The 24,421-nt window shown below is 52.8% G+C and overlaps 2 protein-coding genes across 28 annotated transcripts in view; both read right to left on the bottom strand.

The window, feature by feature from the left end:
- CAMTA1 (calmodulin binding transcription activator 1) overlaps positions 1 to 24,421 on the bottom strand; it is an 857,123-nt gene that overhangs the window by 249,937 nt on the left and 582,765 nt on the right. The gene's annotated exons all lie outside the window — the stretch shown is intronic.
- The window catches only part of VAMP3 (vesicle associated membrane protein 3), a 312,645-nt gene that overhangs the window by 260,725 nt on the left and 27,499 nt on the right, over positions 1 to 24,421 (bottom strand). The window lies entirely within an intron of this gene.

Here is a 24,421-nt window from a genome sequence, read left to right as displayed (position 1 = left end):
CCTCAGGGCCAGCAAGTTTGTGAGGAAGGCCACGTGGCTCTGCTTCTGGGGTGCTGCTATGCACACAGAGCCCTGCGCGGTGGGGCGGGCTTGCAGGTCAAAGAATAATCGATCAGGGCCCTTTCCCACCAACTGGAGGCCTGAGTGGGAGGGAGGGGCCCAGCCCGGGTGGACCATCAATTTGGAGAGAGAAATCTCAGGGCATTCGATGATGGGGGCCCACACCAAAGTCAGGGCCAAAACCTTTTCTTTTGGGGCCTCCAATTAATTCCACACTGGAATGATTTCCCTTCCATTGGCTCTGTACTTGCCTTTTAGCTTGGTGGGGCAGAGAGTGTCCACAGAGCCATGCAGGACGCCCGGTGGGAAAAGGCCTCTGTCCACTTCCCCTAGCTCACATTAATCCCACTGTCCTCCCCCATGCCCTGACACGTGCTCTCCAGAGAGAAATGCCAGCACTTCTGCATTTAAAGCTTTCATCGGATATTATTTACACTCCCAAAAAGACCAAGTGCAATTTGGTTTGACTAGGAGTCTGTGTGAGCCCTGCCTGTCTGATTACCAGAGTTGAAAGAGAAATCATTTTGGACTATGGGACTCTGGCTGCAAGAAAATCAGATTTCAATATGTTAGAACTTTTACGGATTGCTGTCATCTGGGACTTAAGCCCTGTATAAACCGAACAAACAAAGAGGAAATTAATTTAAACGATTCCCTTGCAATTCTTGCTCATGAAATGTATTTATTATTAAGAAGGCAATATTCTTTCTTGACTTTTCTGGTTTCCAAGACACTGTGTTTTGTTTTTGTTGTTTTGGTGTTTTGATGACTCCTCCTTGCCAAAGGAGACTCAGGTCTGGATATTTCTGCAAGCGTTTGGGCGTTTGGTTTCCACAAACAAGCAACCCACCTGTGGCTCAAGTCAGCTCTTTTCCTTTGGGATTTGCATGCCTGCAGGCAGTGTCATTGCTTTGACTCATGCAGTGAGCCGAAGGGAGGGAGACAGAATTCATTGAGAGATATTTCTCTTGTCCTTTGAAACCAAAGGTTCCACCTGCTCTTTCCCTCACTTTATTCCTCTTTATGCTTTGCAGCCACCTGCCCTCTTCGCCTGTTGCATTCTCCATCCACTGCCTTTTCTCTGACTCAGAAGGAACATGGTTGATTTTCACCATTGCTTCCCGCGCGATTCGCTGCCTGCCTGTCTTTAGGGCTCCAGTACCCTGGACCCCACAGCCAGGAGTTGGCGAGAATCTGCCAAACCCCTACTCTGTCTCCTATATGAAAGTACGAAGGAGGAGAAAGCATGGGCCTGCTTTCCCCAGAACTATTCCGACACCTCTCTCACTGGCAACCTGGCCTCCCCTGAACCACCCGGAACAATCCCATAAGCAAAGTGGAGTTAAAGAGAAAAATTGCCATTTCTACATCCAGGCTCATGCATTCTAATCAGAGGAACCCTTGGGACCTCGCTCAGAACCTAGTTGCTCTATTTTTAGATATTCCTTTAGCCACCATAGTGATCCCACGTCTCTGGTCTCCTCCGATGAGAAGCGCAATTTCAGGAAGGCCGGAGGGGAGGCGACTGTGGCTGGAGGCTGACCCCTGACAAGCTCAAACTGTGACAAACGGCACCAGAGGAGGAAAGTAAATATACCAAGAGCCCCACGGACTTGAGAGGCCTGGGGATGTTGCACTCCTTCCCACTCTGCCTTGCTGAGCACACTGGGTCAGCCCAGTGGTTTATTTACCTGTCTGACTTCCTGAGCTGGGGGCTCCTGAGAGCAGGAAGCCTATGACTTTTTGAAAGAAAGTGGCCCTATTCTCCCACCCTGGAAGCCCCAAGACACAGGTCTCTATGGTCTGGTGCAAGGAAGGACTCAGGGGACAGTCAGTATTTAACTTTTGCTTGTGGCACCCTGAAAGCTAAGGACTTCTAATACATACCAGAAAATGACCCTGAAAAATGGTTCTACATTTAGGCTTAAAGGGTCAAGCTTCAGTTTCAAGGAAAGGGGACTTGTGTGGAGTGGCTGGTTTGCTGTCCCTGCAGGGAAAGAGGCTTACAGGAATATGCTCCCACTGAAGGGCTTGCAGAGAGGTGGATCTTGCTTGGGGTGGGAGACATGGTTTAGAGCTCAGAGGGTCCTTGTCCTTTCTGGCTGTAAAATGGGTACAATCCTAATACTTTCCTTTAGGCTTGCTGTGAGGGCTGAGAGCTGATGTGGCAATGGGATGCTTAGGATAGTCCCTAGATCCATGTGCAGCCACATCAGTTACTGTCACTGGAGCAGGTAGGAGAGGGGAGTCTGAGGAGGCTGCCAAGGCTTGAGCAGGCACGGCCCAGGGGAGAGAGTATGTCCAGTAGGAGGAAAAGCACATGGAGGAGGACAGGAGGGAGAAAAAGGGTGGGCTAGGAACTATAAAAACATGTAGATGGATTAGAGTATAAAGTGCACAGGGGTGTTAAAAAGGGTCAGATCACAAAAGGTCACAGCAAGAAGGTTGGCTTTAGCCTGGAGCAGTGGGAGCAAAGTGATGTCATGACCACATTTGCATTTGTGGAAGCTCACTGTGGCAGCAGTATGACCAGTATGACCAACAGTATGACAGGGGCCGAGGAAGACTGGGGCACAAGGACCCATCTGGAGGAGGTGGACCTGTGAGTCTGGGAGGCATGTTGGGGCTGGGATGGCAGCAGTGGCAGTGAGGATGGAGAGCAAAAACACATTTGCCAGGTGTAAGGATCACACCCAGATTTCTTGCTAGACAGGTAGGTACATAGTGGTCCCATTCACTGGGACAGGATCCCTGCAGTAGGCTGGAGGGGAAGGCTGATTTCAGATTTCCACTTGGTGACTTTGAGGAGCTCTAAGGCATCCAAGGAGAGATACACAGAGTGCAGGAAGTTGCAGAGATCTGGTGCTCGGGCTGGGCTGGAAACAGCCTGGGCATTGTTAGCGTAGGGACGGTGTCGGAAGCCAACTGGGAGGCCAAGCGGCCCAGAAGCGGGTGGCATACTCAGGCAGGTTTCTGTAATGCAGAGCCTTTTCAGAGTAGGTGTGAACCTGTTGACACATAGAGCAGCCAGCCTTACTCAGAGTGTGTGCAACTGGTCTGCCTCCCATGGGCCCCCAGCCCTCTCCCCTTTCATTGCCTCACAGCCCTGCCCTGCTACCATCCCTACTTTGTAGTCCTTTCAGTGGATTCCAGTCCACATGACAATGTCATTACCCAGCCAATTGGGGATTAATTGCACAGTATTTCATGAGGCAGCGTATCAAATCCATTCCCTTCACCCACTGATCAAAAAAGCAATCAAGTTTGTCTGTAATGATTTGTGTTGTACAAACTCCTGGTGCCTTTTGATCAGATTCTTGGGGTCCCCTGGGGGCTTCCTGGATTAAGCTTTTCATCTGGGGCCACGATGTGGTTGAAGGGAGAGCCACATCCTGGGGCTCATGGAGAAATCCACATGTTTGTGAGTGTGAGTTGTATGTGCAAGCGCTTGGGGGCGGGTGTGGGAATGGGGGATGGGTTCCCTTGTTTATGCATGTCTAAAGAAAGAGAAAGAAGAAGCAATTAGAATTTTTTTTTTTTGAGGCAGTCTTAGTCTGTCACTCTAGGCAGAGTGCAGTGGCATCATCATAGCTCACTGCAACCTCACACTGCTGGGCTCAAGCAATCCTCCTGCCTCAGCCTCCTGAGTACCTGGGATTACAGGTATGCACCACTCCACCTGGCTAATTTTATATTTTTAGTAGAGACAGGGTCTTGCTCTTGCTCAGGCTGGTCTCCAACTCCTGATCTCAAGTGATCCTCCCGCCTCGGCCTCCCAGAGTGCTAGGATGACAGGCGTGAGCAACTAGATATTTATAGGAAACCTGAGAGAACTTTACCCTTCAGATGAAAGCAGCCTTCAAATTAGTTATATTTGGGCAATTAAGGCCTGACAGCTTCCCTTTAACATGGCAGTTGAGCAAAGTAGAATTTTTCTGTAAATACTCAAAATTGCCTTTATGGCATTATGTTTTGTTTTTTTTTTTTAAATAGAAAAGAAAGATGAAATTACAAGGGAAACCAATAGCAAACAGGAGTTCCCTTCAGTTCAAAGGACATGCTTCGCACAAAGAAAGTGACATCATCCCTAAAGGGAGCCTCGTCCACGGAGATCCTCAAATGGGTCTCTCCACAATGGGCTAGGCTGCCATGGGGGGATTGGGGACCAGAGACAGTCCGTCAAGATTTGACACCAACGGCCTCAGTGGGCCAAATAAGGGGGCACCCTGCTTTATTGGTGAGAGGTCGGGATACAACCAAGCATTTCCCTTCCTGCCCGACTCTCAGTGCCTTCTTCCCATGTGGCCAATTCCCTCTCTCACTTTTTCGATCTCTGTTCCTCTGTTTCTGTCTCTATCTCTCTGGCTCTGTCTCTCTTTCTCTCTCCCTCTCCGTCTGTCTCTGTCTTTTTCTATCTCTGTCTCTCCTTCTCTCCCTCTCCGTCTCTGACTCTCTCTCTGTCTCTCCCTCTCTGTCTCTGACTCTGTCTCTCCCTCTCTGTCTCTGTCTGATGAACACACACCCTCCAGCCCTTTCCTTCCACCTCCTGCTGTCTGTGGGGAGAGCAGGAGATGTCCTGGCGACCTACCCAAGGGAGCCTGAGCATAGTGGGCTTAGGGCACAGTGCCCTGGAGAGCAGAGGGGGCCGATGATCCAGGAGGGCCATGGTGCAGCCCCCAGTGCCCCACTCAGGTTGACTCATGGGCCCAGGCAGGCCTTGAGCCCCCAACCTCCAGGGGAAGGCCGTGCCTCACGCTACGCTGCTCACCAGGACAGGCCCTGCTGCCTCTACAGATCAGGCTCCAGCTCAGCTCCCCCCAAGAAGCCCTCCCCACCCAATAGCCTGGGAGTCAGAGGGGGAGTGGGTGCCATGGTGCAGCAGGGGAGGGGGTATGACATGTATTGTCATCATCACCCCCTTCTCACCCCTGCAGTGTGGCTGCACCATCGCAGGGACCGTCAGTCAGGCTTTCTGTCAAGGGCCAGATTGCAGAGATGTTCAGCTTCAGAGTCAGATGGCTTTGGTGGTCACTGCTCACCTCTGCCCTTGCGGGGCCAAAGCAGCCTCCAGTGATGGGCAATGAGGTAGATGTAGCTGTGTCCCAATAAAACATTATGATGGACAACAGATACTTGAATTTTACATAATTTTCACATGGCATGCATATTATTCTTATTTTGATTTTTTTCAACTACTAAAAAAATGTAAAAACCATTCTTACTTCATGGGCTATTCAAAAACAGATGCCAGCCAGATATGGGCCACCTGCCAGATTGAGAAAAGTATGAATTGTATAGTCCTTTTTAAAGTTCCCCACCATGATTTTCATGTAACAGGTGCTCAGTAAACTTTGATTGATTTCCACATGACGTAGATATCCAAGCAGGGCAAGAAAGGAGAGCAAGGCCCAGGCAGATGGACAACCATAGACTGCATGTGCAACATACACACAAGGCGTTGAGCGAGTCTTTTGAATTGTCCTTCATTTAGGATGTTTGTTTCCTGGTCCTGAGTCTGAGCGCGCAGGGCCCTCTTCCCTTGGAAGAGCAAGATGTCCTTGTAGCTTTGTCCTCCCAAGAGGTGGTTTCTCTGAGGAAAGCCCATTCATACTGTTTTCTAGGGCCCACTGCCCACAGGTGGCATGGACCCCCAAAAGCCAATGGCTTGCTGTCGATGTCCCATCCCACAAAAGTATAAGCCCAGTCTCTAATTTCATGGATGGCTGGAAAATTCACCCCTGACGTTGCTTAACAGGTCTCTTTAAAGCTGCATTATCCAACTTGGTGGCCACTAGCTACACGTGGCTGTTCACATTCAAATTTAAATGCAGTAAAATGAAATAAAATTAAAGCTTCCACTCTTCAGTCATGCGAGCCACATTTCAAGTGCTCAACAGCTGCATATGGCCAGTGGCTACAGTCCTGGATGGGCACAGAATGTTCCATCAGCACAGAGAGTTCTATTGGACATGCCTCCTCTAGAGAACACAAGCTAGGATCCAATTCAGAGATGTTTGGCCAAGAGACTTGGAGCTCGGGACCCCAGGGGCCCAGATTTGGGGGAGTCAGGGCTCTAGGGGAACAGGATGTGGAAAGCTGAAACGTTTGAATGTTGGCACTTATTATTCTACCCACCCAGCCTGAATCAATCAGTGGGGATGTCCCAGAGCCTCTGTGCCTGCAAAGGAAACACTTCTCCCCAGCCCTCCCCTCTCTAGAACCTTCTTGAATGCAGGGATGATACCTGCTGGCTCCTCAGATTTAGGTCTTTACCAGCAAATCTGCATCTATAATGCTCCCTTATGGGGGTCCCTCTGCCACTTCCTTAGCACATAGTCCTGCCCCAGCCCCAGCAGCCAGGCCACCAACTGTGGGGGTTGGGAGCCAGGTTAGGCTCATTTTGGTGGCCACGTCACAGGGCTCCACAGGGCTCACCTCCCTCCCACTGAGCAGGCGACTGTTTACACCAAGCCAGTCAGAGTGAACACAGAATTTTAAAGTTTATCTCCCTTGCTGGTGTCCAATGCACACAGTATAAAGACGAATAGTTTTTAAAATGTGTCATGGGTTTAAAGGTGAGGGAAGTAAAAGAAATCATAGAAAGGGAAGGAAAGCCCACCTGGAAGACAACAGTTTAATCCTGCCCTGGTGGGATGCCTATGATGGGCAGGGGTGGTGGGTTAGAGGCAGCTGTACCCTCCCAGAGGTGCCCTGCTGGGCTGGGCCTTGGCTCAGATGAACCAGGAAGAATGGAACTTGATCTCACATGAGCAGGTTCTCACTGCAGCCCTGGGCCTGTCTTGATCCCTGGTCCTTCAGGCCCCCCTAGCCTCTAAGCTAGCAAACAAGACCAGGCAAGCAGCCCTGGTGCTGAGCACAAGGACCCAAGATGGGACATGTACGGCCCAGGGAGGGAAGAGGCCCTTTGTCATTTTGAAGGTCAGCATAGTAACCTGGGAGGATGCAGCATTTGTGACCAGGCAGATAACAGGTGGAACAGACCAGGCCAGGTGGACAAGACAGGAATGCTGACCAGGGACCGGCCTGGGCTTGGGGCAGCCCCTCCCCCACTTTCTCATCTGAATCCTGCACACAGGAGGAAGCTGGGGGCCGAGCCCGTGACTCATGGGCTGTTCTGGAGAATTTTCCCCCGGGGACCTGTGATGAGCGGCTGGCAGATGGCCTGTGTTTGAAGCAAAGGCCTGTGATTTTATGGCCCTGCCCTTCTCCACTGGCCCGTACTCTGTGTCGAAGCAGAGTTGCAGGAAGGACTCTGGGTCACTTCGAGAACTGACAGGCCAAGTGCAGCCTCGTGGCTAGAACTCTGGCTCTGACCCCACCACTTCTGTCCACCCTCTCCCTCCTCTCTCTCCATCTTGGTCCTCTCTTGCTACAGTGGGTCTGACTTTATGTGGCAGCTGTGACCTGCCTGCTGGTCACAGCAGGAGGACCCAGGAGGAAGGAAAGTCTCTCTCTTCCAGATTTGGGATAATGGCACCAGGGAGGGACTCTGACCCACCTGGGCTGTGAGCCCAGCCCCGGGGACTGTTGGGGGCAGAAGGTATCTGTGGTTCTCCCAGGGCCTCAGAGAGGACCTGTCCGCAGGAGCAGGGGTTTGAGCTTGCTGGTGTCTACCACAGACACAGCCACCAGGCTCACAGAATGAGGTAAAATGCAGCTCCTTTTTTGTCAATTACTTGACATCCCAGGAAGAAGTAGGGGCTCTTCAAAGAGTGGGTGCTAGTGAAAACCTTCCAGCACCTTCCAGACCTCCCTAAACCAGCTGCAGCTGTAACAAGGCACAGAAGGAGGTACAAGCAGCCCCACTGCTCCCCAGGGCACTCCCAAAGCCAAAACAGCCCTGGGGAGGCTTTGGGAAGATCCTGAGTGTGGACGAGCAGCAGACACAGCGTGGGGCTCCTCCTACCTCGTTCTCAAGCTGCACAGCCACTCTGCATGGAGCATTGGCAGGGAAGACTGAGGCACAGATAGGCTGAGCAGTTTGTCCAAGGTCACACAGCCAGGAATAGGCAAAGAAGGATTCAACCTGAGCCTTGTCTGGCCCCAAAGCCCTTGCTCCTTCCTGCCCAGCGCGCCACCCCTCAGAGCCTGGCCCAGACACCCACAGTGTGGGCTGATAGTCAGTCTCTGCAGGGCCCACTTTCATCAGAGACAAAGGGAGGAAGTACTGGGGCTGCTCCCAGATTGTCCTCGCTGAAGGATTTGGTTTGTATTAATCTAAGATTAGACCAAATGATTCAATTCACATGCTGCCTGCAAAAGCACTGGGCCTCAGAACTTGTTAAATAGTGAATTGCTGTAAAATGAGTTTGAGCTAAATGGATTGCAGCCTGGTTCAGCCTCCAGGGCTGGGTGACAGCAGAGATTTGGAATATTAGATCATCATTGACCAGGGCTCTAGCCCAGCCCCTCTCCTAAGACAACAGGCAGTGGTGTCTCCCAAAGCAGGTTGAGCTGTGGCCCTGCCATGCCAGGGCATGGAGGCCAGACAGCAAGGGGGCTAGCCTGTACCCCTCCAGTGCCAATGCCTTTGGGTTACACAGGCAGGTCCAAGTCACAGACCAGGCCCAGGCTGCCCCAGTGGGACCAGAGCCTCCCCTGGATACAGCCCTTGAGCACTGCACTTTCTTGGGGGACTGCTCTGGGCAGGGGTGAGCAGGCTCCCAAAAATTCATTCTCCAGAGCTCCCCAAGAAAGTAGCTACCCCTCAGCCCGGCATGCTGGCCAGCCCTGCCCTTCTATCATGGTAAACAGTTTTTTTTCCCAATTAATAAGTGCCTGTGCTTGTTGCTGTAGAGGACCCAAGAGGACAGGGAGGGTGGCTCTGCCAGGGACCTCTCTGCCATCCTTGAAGGAGGGGCAGTATGGATCCCTCTACAGACATAGGTGCTGAGGTGTGTTAAGCTCAGGTGCCAAGACTTTCCTTGGACAAGGTCACAGGGCACATCAGAGCTAGAATCTGAACTCTGATCCCTCAGCCTCCAAAGCCTCCAAGTGTTCAGCCCCATCTCCCTGGGGCAGAAGGCCTGGTATAACCCTGGAGAGACACATGGGACCAGGTGGCCGAGCCTGGTTATAAAGATTGGGTCCTCCAAGGTGGAGGAAATTTAGGGGCAGACAGAAACCAGCAGGGCCCACAAAGTTTGCAAGGCTGGCAGCCCCCCTCTCTATCTCCACTTCCGCTCCAGGTCAGGAAACATGCGAGAGACAGAGACAGAAGAACCAGGCAGTGCCAGACAGGCCAGGAACATGTGCATGCTCCATCTCAGCCCCTGCAGAAAGTGCCTATGGACCCCTGACCCCTGGAGATAGGAGAGATCCTTGGCACATGCATCAGAAGAGCTCAGAGGAAGGGGTGCACCCTGGGCAAGCAGGGACAGCCAAGGAGACCACCCAGGTAGGGACTCTGTAGGAAGGGAGGACAAGTGGGCTCTGGACGGGGGAAAGGAGAAGCCCCACCCCCCACCCTGGTCTGGATTAGGTGCAGCAATGAGAAACCCTGCAGGGGGGATCGTGGAGAGGGGGTTGCTGGTTCTCAAGTGGGAGGCTCCCCCAACCTCTCCAAAGAAAGTTCTAGATCACCTTTACAGAACAGGCCCTTTCAGGGGCTGGGAGGGGACCTAAGAGAAAATATGAGCAGAGGCAAGAGTCAAGGGGAATAGCGAGCCCTCCGGAAAGGGAACGAGGGATATATGCTGGTGCCGTCCCAGGGTCACTGCTAAGCACCAGCACCAACCCGCCATCCCCACGGTGGCGGTGGCGCCTGCACCTCTGCCCTGCCTGCCTTCCCTCACCCGGGTGCCTTCCCGGGAAACGCAGATCATCTGCGGGAGAAACTTGTCTAAATAACACGGCTGCTGGCCTAACGATGACATGAGTGAGGAGGGCAATAAAAATTAAATGAACTTTTAGATAAAAAGGTATAAAAATCATGTTTAAAGATATAAATAAAATCCCTGGAGCTTCAGCTTTATTGTTTCTGGGGGGTTCCAAGATTAATAAATTAATGGGCATAAAATGGAATAATAGCTAAAAATTGATAATAAGGTAAATTTAGATTTAGAGAGGGAGCTGATCCAAGTTATGAATCTCAAGTCAAGGCCAGGAGGGTGGGTGGGAGGGCACAGTGGCACTCAGCTCTCGTGATCTCACTCCATGTGAGCTGTTCCCGCCAGCTCTGACTCTCTCTGCTTGGGGTCAAGCCCAGGCACCTGGCTGCCCTCAGCTGGTTTCCTGCCTCTTGGGACCCTCTGCTAGGCCCACGTGGGCCCCTGCCACCCGCAGACTAGCCTAACAGCTTTAGGGGAACCCGACAATCCAGCCATTCGACTTGCACTGGCCCAGCCAAGCAGGTGTTGGATACCAGTGTCCTCTATGTCTCAGAAATTTGTCCTGACCCATGGTCTTGGATGAGCAACATCCTCTCTCTCTCTCTGTGCTGAGAGTGCCAGGTAGCTTGGCCCTGCCATCCTGCCACCAGCAGGAACCACCCTCAGCATGCACGTGTGTAATTCTGTACAGTTATCTCCCACCTGCAGGTTCTTGTTCTTTTAGCCTATTTCACTATATCTGTGCTGTTTCTATCTCAAACACTTCCTAAAAATGCTGGGCATAAATAATACATAAAGTAAAATTTCCTTTCTCTCATCAAAGTGTTTTGCTGAGACCTCTTCCTCGGAGTCCTGCCAAGTGGCTGGAGCTGATCTCGAACATGGGTTACACTGAGATGGCCTGCCTTCCTCCTCCACTCTCCCCTCCTCCCTTCCTCCCTTCCTCCACCCATCCTTCCTCCCTCCACCAGTAGGAAGCTCCTCCCTCCATCTTCTACCAGATCCCTGCCTTAGGTGCTGGGATTCTCGCATGGACTCCCACAAGTAGTTCTAGTCTGGTGCCAACAGCCTGTTAGGCCGACTTTGTGCATTTCAGCCTGAGGGATGACCAAGGGTGACACTGAACCTCCTAAGAAGGTGGGGGCTGCACGCTCTGGTGCCCAGAGTCTTCACTGCCCTTTTCCTGACTCCTCCTCCCCTCTTGCCTGGGAGCAGAGGGAGAGGGGGAACCCATGCATTCCTTCCTCACCCAGCCTCCCTAGCCCCAGAGGCCATCCAGAATGGCATGGAGGGAGAAGTGCTGCCTGGAAATCAGCCTGTCTCCCCCTGCAGGCAGGCAGACATGGGGCTGGGGCTACCCAGAACTCCTGGCTGTGATGACAGCTCTGCTCCAGAGCCTGCTGGACTTCCCCTCCCCAGCACGCCCCATCCAGTCACTGTGACACCCGACATGGCCAGGTAGCCTTCAACACACAGGCTGCAGCGTCTGTGAAGGAATTCTTGCTTAAAATAGGCAACGGGGTTTTGTTTATTAGGAAGGTGGAGGGAAACGCCAGGCCGAGTCTGTGGCTATGTTAATGTGAGGCTGGGCTCCCTGCCAGGACATTAAGTGAAGTCCAATTCCTGAAACCAGCTTTAATCAGCAGATTTTTAAGGTTAGAATTACTCTCTCCTCTCCAAGGCTTGCCAAGGTTAATTCAGGCCTGAGCATGCAGAATTAATGGGCTGGACAGAGGGAATCGGCCTTTTCCCGATTTTTTCTCAAGTTCACAAAAACATCTCTACAACAGAGAAGAGCAGGCAGGGCAGAGCCTCCTGGGGAGGGAGCACCCCCAGGGTCAGGCCATCGATCTGGGAGCCGGTGTCAGAAACGCACAGGAACAGAATCATGCCAAGCTGTGGCTTCTGCCAAAGAGAAACTTGGGAACCGGCAACAGGTCTCGTCCTAGGACGTGCTGCGCGGTTCCTCCTTGTGAACCTAAGTGCTTCACACACTGTGGCTGCCCACTCCCACTGCACCTGCTCTGTGTGCCTGCAAGGGCCTGAGCACACTTGACCCGGGAGGCTCTGACGGCACCTAGTAGGGGCAGGAACCTGAGCTGAATTGCTCAGTCTTGCTGAGCATTGATTTCTTCATCCATATAATGGAAATAATAATGATAATAATAATAGTGACACTTAACTGCTACCAAGAGCAGTCTCAGTGGTTTAGCAAGAAGAAGGGCTGTGTGCCTGTGATCCTGGACCTCCTTCCTGAAATGCAGGGCATGAGGAACTCTGGCCCTTGCAGCAAGAGCAACAGGAAGAGGCAATGTCTCCAGGGAGCTCTGTGCCCTCAGACCCAGCTGGCCAAGGCCTTCTGCTCAGCACTGCTGTCTGGCTACAGCCTCAGGAGGAAAGAGTTGAATGGGGGATGGGGCCCTCTTCATCTGTCCTGACCAGGCAGGGATGCCTGATCCCCAGCGAAAGGCCAGAGTCCCAGGGGAGGTGTGGGCATTGAGCCAGATCTGGGTTTGGAACTCGCCTGCATGTCTTGGCAGCGCTAATGACTGTAGGTGGGGGACTTGGTCTCTCTGAATGTCAGCATCCTAGTTTGTAGAAAGGGGATGGAGATGACCCTGATTGTGCAGGTTTGCTGGACGAAATGGCAGTATGTTTTCAGCCATGGGCACATAGTGCTCTTCAGTAAACACAAGCCTCCTCAGTTTCCCCAGATCCAGGCACAGCGTCACGCACCCGCCCACCTCGAGATTATTATATTCCTGACATCCCAGCTAGGTGAGGTCAGGCTGACCTCTGGCCCTTCCTCTCTCTCCAGCTCCCTCAAGCAGCCAGGGTTATTTAAAAATGAGCATCAGCTGCCCAGGACTCAGGAGCCCTGCTTGCTAAAACATGGATAGAAAGGGGGAAAGAGCCAGCAATGCCCTCGGGGACACAGCTCTGGGGAGAGCAGGGCAGGCCGAGTGGACCATCCTGCTGGCCAGAATGTGGCCCTCATGCCTGAGACACCTTTGTGACAGCACCCCACCCCCCTACCAGGAGTGTCCCTGCAGGGCCAGCTACCCTCTAGGACTTGAGCCAGTGGGGGAAGGTGTGTTTGCCTCAGTGCCTGGGTTCCCAACACAATGCCCAGAAATAGTTCATCTGTATGTAAAATGCTGAAAGGGCTGCCTTCCCTGTGGAAAGGCCCAGAAGTGTCCACGGCAGAGTTTCCTTTCTGGCTACTGGTTCCTGGACTTGGGGCCCAGGAACATGGAGATACAGATACCTGGACAGGCAACTGGAAGCCATCAGGCCCAGCCTTGACTCTGCAGATAAAGGCGGAGGTATAGGGAGGGGGTCAGGTGGGACCTGCTCAAGGCCACATTCACTTCCATGTGGCTCACTCAGCCATGTGCTTTCTCAGTCAGCTTCCTCCATGAACCTCCCGGTCCAGGGAACCTGGGCCACCCAGACATGATCTGTGCTTCAAGAACCAGGGCCAGCTCAAAGAAGCTGCCAGGAGCACGAACTCACCGAAGCTTCTCCTAGGAGCCTCCCTATCTTAGCAGACTAGACCAGGACTTCCCAGGAGGCAGGGATGGGGTTTTATTTCATATCTGTTTGCTTGGGGCCCAGTAGCACTGGCCAACTGGAAGGCTATTCAAAAATCTCTTTTGATCTTTGTAGAGAAAACATGCCCATCCCTTAAAAAATTAAACATAGAATGACCACAGGACCTAGCAATGCCACTTCTAGGTATGTATCCAAAAGAACTGAACACTGGTACACAGGTATACACGCACACACGTGTCCATAACAGCACATGTCAGTCATCAGAGGAACAGATAGACATGTGGGCCATAATCATAATGGACTATCCATCCATCAAAAGGATCAAGTACTGCCACGGACTATAGCACGGATGAGCCTCAGAAACATTACACTAGCTGCAGAAGCCAGACACAAAGGTCACCTATCACATGATCCAGCCCATACAAATACCCAGAATAGGTAAATCCGCAGAGTCAGGGTGTAGCTTGGTGGTTACTAGGGGAAGAGATTAGGGGGAGAATGGGGGAATTGCTAAGGGGTTGGGAATTTCCTTTTAGGGTGGTAAAAATGTTTTGGAACTAGATAGTGGTGATGGTCACACAACATCGTGAATGTACTTAATGCTGCTGAATCGCTTACTTTTAAAAAGTTAATTTTATGTTATATGAACTTAACCTCAATTAAAACAAACAAACAAAAAAAGAAAATGTGGCCCAGGCACAGATGAGGGAAAGGAACTCCACCCTGCCCAGTCCCTACAGAAGCTGCCTCAGCAGGCATGCACTCCTGGGGCAGACAGAGCCTGGGGAGAGTCAGGCCCGTCTGTGAGTCTACCTGTTCAGCTGACTTGAATTTGCTGAGCACCTATTATGTACCAGGCCCTGTTCCAGGTGCTGGGATTTAATGGGGACCTGGAAGTAGCAGGTTCTATCCATGAGGCTCAGGTCTGGGGTGGGGGTGGGAGCTGCCTGCCTCTGGGGTCCCCTCCATGGTCAGTTTCTGAGGGGCTCAGCTTCTCAGTGGGGCTTTCCTTCCCTCCTCATTGGCAGTTTCCACTCTGCTGAGTGCTTGCACCCATATGGGTCCCCAGGTCTGCACACCCGGCTTGGAGGAGCTGCTGAATAATAGTGTGTTGTTGGGACCCATCTTGAAGGAAACCAGGAGAGCTGAGGGCACAGAGCCAAAGTGTCTTTCTGGGTGGGCTGATGGTGACCTGTCACTCTGCAGCTCTGTGGACAAGGCTCTGCCTCAGCTCAGCCTCCAGCCCCAGGCTGCTGTGCAAAGTGCGTGCAGTGCCGGTTTATTGAATGAAGAGGGAGCTCTCCCTCCCCATCTTCATGGGGCTGCATGTTCCTCTCCATCTCCCCAACCTGCCACAGAGCCCAGCACACAGTGAATGTCTGGAGAAGTTTCTGAGGCCAACAACCAAATGAGGGAAGGTGGCTCAGCTTCTGTGAGCAGGGACAGAGCCAAGCTGACTCATCTCCCATCCCAGGGCAGAGTTGAGACCTTCCTCAGGCTGTGATAAGGCCCCCTAACCCCTGTGGGAAGGAGGTCCCTGTGCAGGGCAGTGCCTGGGGGCTGAGCTGCCCTGGGCTCTGGGCAGCTGCAGCTCTGCATACTGAACTGGAGCCTTGGAAACCCACTTTTGAACCCCCCCCCCTGTAAGTTCTGAACAGCTCCCCAGTGAGAGGCATAGTCTGCAGATGAGGACATAATGCCAGTGGCTCTCAACTGAGCTAGGCACAGGGGGTCAGGACTAGCTCAGTGCTTTAATGGGGCAGGGCAGAAGGTTCTGGGACCTGGAGCCTAAGTGCAATGACAGTGGGGGCTCTGGGGGCTCGGCAATGTGTCCTGAAGTCTGCTTGCGAATCCTCCATCCACTACAGCAGTGCTCTGCCTGGCCTCTGTATTTGCACCTGCTATTCCCAAGCCAGCGCCTTCACTGCTCGGGAAATAACAGATGGTCCTGCAGCCTCCAGAAGGAGCCCCGGGAGGTGCAGGCAGGGGCACCCTGCATTTAGCTGTTCCTCTTCCCCATAGGAGGGGCCCTCACCCTTGGTCCTGCATTTCATCTGCCTTGTGATAGGTCTGTGGGCTCCAGAAAGAGAGAACGCAGTATTTTAAAGTGTGTAATGACATGCAGGCTGCATGTGGTACAAATTTCCTGGATGTATAAAATGGGAAAGAAACAGGTTTTCTGTCGCCTGCAACTATTCGGCAGTGTTAAAATATGACGCGTTGGAATCCAATATGCTGCTAACCTGAGCGGGGCGGTATTGAATCTTGCAGGCAGAGAGGTGGGGTGGTGGGGTCCGCAGCCCCAGGCATCTGTGGGTAATTCAATCCCAACTGCCTCCAGTTCTGCATCTGGGCCCTCCCTCCCCACCTCCCGCACCAGAGGTGGGCCGAGGTGGCAGGGGCTGCCTTCCCTCCTGCTGTTGCTCATGGCAGAAGTCCCTTGCTGACACCACACTTTCTGTGTTCTGGATGTTTTAAGGAAGTCTACGCAAGTTGTCCCACTGGGCTGTGTCTCTGGGCACTGTTGCCTAAGGAAGTGTCCTAGCTGCTGGGAGGACCAAGAGTCAGGGTGGGTGCCCAACAAGCTTCAAGGAGGGAGTTAACATGCCCACTGTATGGATAGCCTATGCAAGCCTTGGAGGGGCTCAGGATAAAGGTTCAGATGCAGGGCTTGCTGGACTGTGGCCTCCAAGTTGGTACCTGTGGTCCTTGTTGGTGCCGAGGGGGTGAGGGGCCACGTCCCCACTGGGCTGGCCAGGAAGGCTTCACCCTTGGCCCCATCTCCCCAAGCAGGACATCAGGCCTTAGGGTGAAATGATGACAGGGCCAGAACTTGAACCCTGCCCCACTGTTCTCTCCTGCCCCAAGCCACCTGCTCCCATTTTGGAGTGTGCTATACAAGGCCTTTCTCCCCCAGGGTGCTTTGGGTAAAGAGTCTAGTATATGGTTATCCCTATTTCCTAGGGGAGGTGGCTGAGGGCCTTGGAAATGAAGGTACCCATGGGCTGTGGCTTTCATCTCCCACCTGCGCCCAGCACCCCTGCCCACTGCCTCGGGAACCCATCTGCCTTGCCTGGGGGTCCTGGACTGCTTCTGAGCAGAGTCAGGGACTCCATGCCAGAAAAATGCTGCTCGGCGCCATTGGGTACAGCTTCGGTTGAGAAGCCCCAGCCCCATCCTGACGAGGGTCTTGGCCTGCGTCCCCTCTCAACATAGCCACACTCCTATGGTCAGCCTCTTTGCTGCTGTTTTCCTTAAAAATGTGCAAACCACCATCTTTCCTACTCAGCAGTGGCTTCCTACCGCAGTCCTGTGCCTCTAGATCCTGCCCTGGTCGCCACCCCATAGTGCCCAGATGGGCCACGTTGGTGTCGATATTCACAACAGGTTATTGTCTGTGTTGGGATACAGTTTGCTTCTGTACCTGGGAGCCTTTTCCCATCTGCGTGTGCAAAGCAGCCTGCACAGCTTGCGAAACAAGCAGGCAGCCCACAGAGGGGCCTGCCATGGTCTGAACATTGTATCCCCACAGATCCACATGCTGAATCTTCATCCCTTAAGGGGATGGTATTAGGAGGTGGGGACTTAGGGGAATGATTAGGTCACAGGGACAGAGACTTCAGGAATGGGATTAGCACCCTTATAAAAGAGAACCAAGGGAGACTCCTCACCCCTTCTACCAGGTGAGTTCACAGTGACAAGGTGCCATCTGTGCACTGGGAAGGGGCCCTCACCAGACACTGGATCTGCCTGCACCTTGATCTTGGACTCCCCAGCCTCCAAAACTACGAGAAATAAGTTTCTGTTTTTGTATATGCCATCTGGTTTATACATTTTGTTATAGCAGCCCAAATGGACTAAGACAGGTCCCACCCTCAAGGAGGGCCGGCTCCTGCCCGGCTCCCAGCATGGGCACAGAGCAGAGCATCTCTGCAGGGGGCCTCAGCTGAGCCCCCGCCTGGAGGCCAGTTCTCTCCTGGTAGATGGTCCTTCCTCCAGACAGGCTTAGACGTGTTCCAGGCCCACTAAAGTATAGATTTCATAACTTCATGTTGGCCCAGGAGCCTGAGATGGCACCACTTGCAATAGGTGTCATTCATCAGGATTCTGCATGGACAGCCTTCCCCATGCCTGTGCCTGCTAGTGGAGAGGGGAGCCCATCAGTCTGTGTGGCCCCAGCATTTGCCCAGGGAAGGTGGGAGGCCTGGGCTTGGGCTTGACAAAGCCGCAGGACTGGAGCCAGGGGGAGGAATGAGGGGTGGCAGAGGGGCATCTGCAATCTGTGGAGTGTTCATCGGGAGCCTGCTTCAGAGCATGGGCTCTGACCAGGGTGTAAACCTGGAGTTATTACTGTGTGGCCTTGGGCAAAGAGCTTAGCTTCTCTGCCGGCAAATGTCTGACTGTGAAAAGCAGAGAATAAGCTCTACTTTGCCCAGCAGTGAGTCTGGCCTGGGATGCAGGAGGTGGTCCCTCCAGCCCAGCATGGGGGCCCCTGTGGGGAACATCGGCCCCACCTTTCTCCCAAGGAGGCAGAAATGATGGGGTCCCTCCCCTCCAAGGGCTGCATCCAGGTTAGGGAGGTGAACAAGAGAACCCCCAGGCAGAGCCAGGAGGCCTGTGGCAACAGCAAGGCTGTTCAAGTCTTTGCTGTTCACTGGGGGCTGAGCCCCCAGGACCTGTTCCACATCCCTAGTGTCAGGCGGAGGTGCCAGAGCCAGGCTTCCACCCCCTAGCCTGGCACCGTCTACCTGTCCCACAAAGTCTGGATGGGCATTGAATGGCAGCTCCAAGGGGCAGGACTTGGGATGGTCTGTGGGGGGCTATCTGGGCCTTGAGGGATGGTCCCCCATTGCTGGGCTTCAATAGAGGCTCTGCAGTGGTGAGGCTGGGGGCTGAGGAGGGGGAGTCCAATGTGGGCATGCCCCTGAGGCCTCCAGGGAAGACACTAAGGGGAGCTGGGGGCTGGCCCTGTGGAGGCCCAGATCCAGGGCTCAGCAGCTCCCCCATCCACCTGTGCCCAACCCAAAACTCCTCAGGCCAAAGGCAGACCCCCATCATCGAGCTGACTTGATTCTTGAATTCCTCCTCCACCCTCTCCGGCCTGCACCCATCATCCAGGTGCACCAGGTGTTCTCCAGGTGCCTTTCCTGTATGGCAGTGCCCTCCACTGGGGCATTTAGTCCCCACTGCACATCCTGGAGTGCCAAGGACAGCCCCGCCACAAAGAATAACCTGGCCCAAACGTCAAGTCCTCTGCAGATCTCAGTACTGTACCTGAGAAGTAGGAAAAATGGTGGTGGGGGGGACCCACCCCAGTGCCTGCCCCAGTGCCTGTACCCTTTGTACAGAAAGCTGTACATACCCTGGCTTTGGTAGACCAGATATCTTCACAAGGCACAGCAGGGCCACATGCACATGTTCACAGAACTCTAGACAGACACCCCTCAACAACCTCTGCAGGGACTTCAAGGGCTGTCCAGTTCAGATGCTGGTCTGACTGAAGGTCCCTTTCACATTATCCCCTACACATGGCACACAGGGATGGCACAAGCTGAAAGGCCACCCTTTTGGCAGGAGAGGCTTCCTCACAGCCCTGCAGAGGTGCCGCTCTGGAGGGGAGCCTGGCCCACGTGGTGGGTCCTGCTCCCCACCGCACCACGTCACACCATGTGAGACCCATCTGCCACTTCATCTCAGCAAGCCTGTGGCCACCCAGGCCCTCGCCTCGGCCAGGTGCGTGTCCCTGGCCTGGCCTCCCAGCCCCTCCTGGCGACGGGATTCCCTGTGCCGTGGGACGGAAGCCCCATTCTCACTCTTTCTGAGCCTTCGTCAGGCCAAGCAGCTTTTGTGATCAAATATTGTTATATTTACCTAAGGATCTGTTAGGAAGCAATTTTTGAGATGATGAATATTTAATGAAATATTTAAATATTTAATAAGAACTTTTTCAAACCTGACTTAATAATCCATGTCACAGGGAGAGGAAAGTGGGGGTCGTGTTTTAACATTTTCACTTCCTCTAGTAATCTCGGTGTTTGCTAGTCCTTTTTTTTTCTGCAATAGAGTTTTAATTATGCCCAGTATTCCAGAGAGAAATTCTTTTCTCATTAAAACTTAACTCTTGCCGACAGCAAGGTGAGTGGGTGGATGGAAGATGTGTCTAGTTGGAAAACGTTTGGAGCTGAGAGGGCCTGTTGGGATTGTCCACCTACTAGCTCAACTCCTTCATTTTCCAGCTGAGTAAGGTACAGCCTGGAGCGGCCACAGCCCTACCCAAGGTTGCACCAGGCATCTGTGGCCATACCCATGGAATCCGCGTCTGGGACCCCCATGCTCTGGAAGCTCCAGTCATGACAGCATCCTGACCCCTGAGAGTTTGCTCAAATCAAAGCTGACATCAGGTGACATCTCCCAGCCCCATGTCCTCCAGCCCCGGACATTTGTAGTATGTAGTAGCAGCAGGTTGAGATTTTCATCACTTAGGAGGTGACCTTAGACCTTCCTGAAAGACTTCAAACTGAGTGCCAGCATCTCCTAACATGAAGGTAGATTTGACTGAAGGTCAAGTAAGTCCCTGCTCTGTCCTGAGTGTCCTTACCTTCTCTCCAGCTCCTCCAGTGTCAGGTAGCCTTGGGCCCCCCAGCCCGGGGTCACCTAAGTCCTCCCACGATGGAGGGGACACGGGAAAACTCCCCCTCCCTCCAAGCTGAGTCCCTTCCTAGTCCAGGGTCGCCTCGAGTGGTTTTGCTCTGCCTGGCTGCTCACACTCTGCCGGCCACACAGGCACCAGCCTCTCAGCAGCCCGGTGGGCAGGGGGGGGCCTGGGCTGGCCAGCTCCTCAGACCTGGCTCCATCCACACCCCCTTGGGCCTTCCTTTTCTTATCAGCTCTGCCTCTGCCCTCGCCTATGTGGGACCTTCCTCAATCTCCTCTTATAGCAGAGGGGTCTCCACCCACTTCTGCTTGGACCATCCCAGGAGGTCTGCTTCTCTTTCCTACACCTTTCCCTTGCACTTCGTAGCCCTTTCTCTGGTCTCCTTCATCGATACTTCCCTCCATCCCCATCAGTCCAATCCATGCCAAGTGACTCTGCATTCCCGGTAAGTTCAGAGTTCCTTCAACCCCCCCCCCCCAAAGGCATCTTTCCTACTTCCCACCTGATGCACAGAAGTAATCACTCCCTCCTCTGTGCCATGGAGGTAGTTAGAACGTGCTTCTGTCATAGCACATTTTATTCAGTGTCATGGGCTGTTGCTCGTCTGTCTACCCTGCTAGGCTGCAAATTTTACAAGGAATAAGGAACATGTCACACTCATTTCTGTATTCTCAGGGATTGGCATGGTTTTTGGCATACAGTAGATGCTCAGTTGTTTGCTGAATGAATTGTTGAACCTCTATGTCTTTGCATGTTTTTCTTTGCTTTTGGAGAGCAACCCTGGGCTGCTACCACCTGCATGAACACAGCCCAACCATTGGTATGCAAACCTGCATGCTCCCCTACACAGGCTGCCTGCTCATCTTTGCATATTTCTTTATTGAAATGGGGAGAGTTGGGGGAAAGCTGGGTTTCTATGTCCAGTGAACTTGCTTTCATCCTTCATGGTGCTGCTCAAACACCTAATTCTAACCCTAACCCTAATGATCTCCTCTCATCCAGCCCTAATTTCCCCAGGCAGAAATAGATGTCCCTTCCCTGGTGCTCCCACAACCCTCTGCTCAGTCCACCCTCACGGCAGGGCCAGACCTTGCTGCAGCTCCAGGATCTACTTCCCAGTTTCTTCCCTCCCTAAACTGGGACATCTTTAGTATATCTGCCTCCAGCCTAGCCCAGTGCCTGGGAAGGAAGGAAGAGGCAGAAGAACCCTGGGCTGGGCACAGCACTTTGTAGCAATGCACTGCAGCCTGACCTGCCTCCTCCCCGTGTTCCCCAACACCTGTCAAGCTGGCACCAGCCCATCACATTGCAGAAGCTACTATGGTCAGAGAAACCCAGGCTGAACTGCCAGACACCTGGGCAGTCCATGGTGCCAGGCACAGAGTAGGTCCTCAAAAACTACTTGAGATAATCTTGGGTCCTAGGGCAAAGGTTGTCTGTCACTGGGGTGCTTTGGGTACAGCCCTGAGGCCACACTCCAGAGGAAGGACATGACAGATGAAGATGTGACATTTTTAAGACGGTAAGTCTTTTAATAAGGGGTCTTTAAATATTTAGCAAAACAGTGAAAGAGGCCAATTCAGCCAGGAATGATAGTTTTAATCTCGCTGAGCACTAGCGGGTTTCCTCTGAGTGAGGGAAGCAGCTTCTCTCGGCTCCCACTCTTGCCCTCCCATCCTCTGGGAACCCTCTCAGTCTCTTCTGGAGGCTGGAGGAGGCTGAGCTCACTGACAGATCACAACATCTGGGCCCAGCAAGACTGAGAATGGCTTTCCTGGACCTATGTCCAGACAGAGGCCTGGGTAGGAGGCTGAGTATTTTTCCTTCTGGCCTACTTGGCTGGGTGCCCCCTGCTTGGGATCCTGGGAAGATGTCAGGAGGTAAAACTAAACAGAAAAGAAGATACAGAGACCTGAGGGATCCTGTCTAGAACTCAAGTTCTTCCTTTTCCCCCAATTCCCACATCTATAAAACACATCTCTGGCATTGGCCCATCCAGGCCCCCCCATCCCTTGCTCTGGGCTCCCTTTTACCCTGACACTAACCCCTGTCCCACTCAACACTGCTGGAAGGCAGGGCTGGGTTCCTAGTGCCAAGTGGGAGCTCAATAAATGTTAGTTATTGTGCTGGGGTGGCCCAAGTGCCAATCCCCAGAAAACACTGATTTAGGTACCCAGGGCTGGGTGGGTCTCTACCCTACCTCCTCTCTCCTGGCAGGGCCATCATCATCTCTATGTGCTTCCAAGGCCACATTAACTCAACAAGTATTTGCCAAGACCTGCCCTGTGCCAGACCCTCAGCTGGGCTAAGCATGCAAATGGGGTCCAGAGCAGACCTGGTCCCTGCCTCAAGGGGCCTACACCCCATGGAAGGGGGAAACAGGTGTCAGGTGGATTATCACACACTTACAAGACATGAATCTCACGTGTGACTGAGCTGTGAACTCTGCAGGGCTGTCACTAGGGGCTGCGACCTGGGTGGGAAGCAGTAAACTGTAGCTGGGAGTGGCAGTTCTGTTGGAGTGAGTGAGCTCAGTAAGTCAGGAAGAGGGTGGGGGACCACAGGCAGGAAGAAGTGTACGAAGACCAGGGACAGGAAGGACATCCATGTGGCTAGATCTAGAAGGCCAACAGGGAATGTGGCACCCGGGAAGGTAGGGTGCTGGCACCTCTTCATAGCCCTTCAGTTGTGTCTGGGGCAGGGACAACATTGTCTTACTCCTTGCCCACCTCCCAACACCAGTACAGCACTGTCATATCACAGATGCTCAAAAATATTTGTAGAATAGATAAAAAGTGTCTCACAGACATTAGCTCACTTAATCTTAACAACGACCTATTGAGATAAGTATTGTTAACATCCACATTTCACTGACGAGAAAATGAAGACTCTGGGAAGTTGAGAATCTTAGCCAAGTCTTATACTGAGTAAACTGTGGAGGTGGGATTTGAATCCAGGGCTGATCTGATGACCCCCAAACCTACATTCTCATCTGGTGTGCAATTTTGCTTGAGCATCTTTTTCCAGACAGCTTTCCTTCCCTCTATTGAAGCTGCTGCTACCACCTGCATGAACACAGCCCAGCCATTGGTATGCAAACCTGCATGCTCCCCTACACAGGCTGCCTGCTCATCTATGCATATTTCTTTATTAAAATGGGGATACTTTAATCTCAGTCTAATTTTGTCTTTAGGGAAGCTCTGTCCCCAGGCTGCCTGCAGCTAAAGCTCTCAGGAAGCAGGCGCCTACTTGTGATTCAGGCCGTCACATAGATCTGTCAACACGTTTGTCTCCTGTATCTGCCATCTCTTATTTATAATCCCGCTCAGATTAATGAATGACAGTAGTTCTCATCACAGGAAATTTGATTAATCAATTTAAGTGCTTAATCACCACAGCCTTGTTGAGAGCTGAACATAAGGGATCTCGCTTTGATGTAGATGAATTTCAGAAAGAAGTGGGAGAGTAGAAACAAAATAGTCAGCACTTCTCCTTGAAAACACAGGGTTGGAGGATAGCTCTGGGGGTTTCCTGGGAGGTCCCCAGAAGCCAGAGGTGGAGGCTCTTAAGAGAGGACTGATAGATTCCTCAGGCATGGGGCAGACCTCGGCAACTTCTGGAATCAAGGCCTCCCTTGGGCCCTGATTCTGCTCAGAGTCTAAGCTTTGCTTTGGCCAGACAAGAAGAATAGGTGGGCAGTGCAGGAGAAGCCACTTTGGTCTAAGTGCAAGGAGAAGTGGGCATGACCCAGCCACAGTGCAGAGCCTCTGGACGGGGTAGACTTGCTCTTTGTGTGATAAGCAGACAGTGAGAGCTCAGAGCTGTTTCCCACCAGCTGCCCCCTTTGGCCACAAACTCACTCTACCTTCTGGCTTTGGCCCAGGGTGCTGACTCTACCTGCAAAGCTAGCCCTTCCTGAAAGCTAATCCAGGAAGCTAATCTACCACAGCTCAGGACTGCCTCTCCTAGGTAGCTGATTTAGACTATATCCTCCCCTCTTCCCAGCTCCTATGGTTCCTGACCCGCGTGCAGCCGGCCTTCGCCACTGAGTGTTCACATCTCTTAACTCTCATCTCCTCCACCACAGAGACAGCTTTTTCTGAGACTGGCCCTGAAATTGCTCTCTATCCCTCAGGAGTGGCCCAGCACGGGACTGTGCATACAGCAGGCACTTAACATAATAGCAGCAGCTTTTACTTTCTAAGTCAACAAGAAATTAGCATTCGCTGGCAGTTTTTTCAGCAGGGCATCACAGTGCATGCCCCTGGGGACATGTCAGGATGATGGGAGTGGAGGGTGG

Source organism: Microcebus murinus, chromosome 2 (genome assembly GCF_040939455.1).
Source record: "Microcebus murinus isolate Inina chromosome 2, M.murinus_Inina_mat1.0, whole genome shotgun sequence".
Taxonomy (NCBI): domain Eukaryota; kingdom Metazoa; phylum Chordata; class Mammalia; order Primates; family Cheirogaleidae; genus Microcebus; species Microcebus murinus.
The sequence above is the reverse complement of the archived record's forward strand: the minus strand, read 5'-3'. Positions and strand labels throughout refer to the sequence as shown.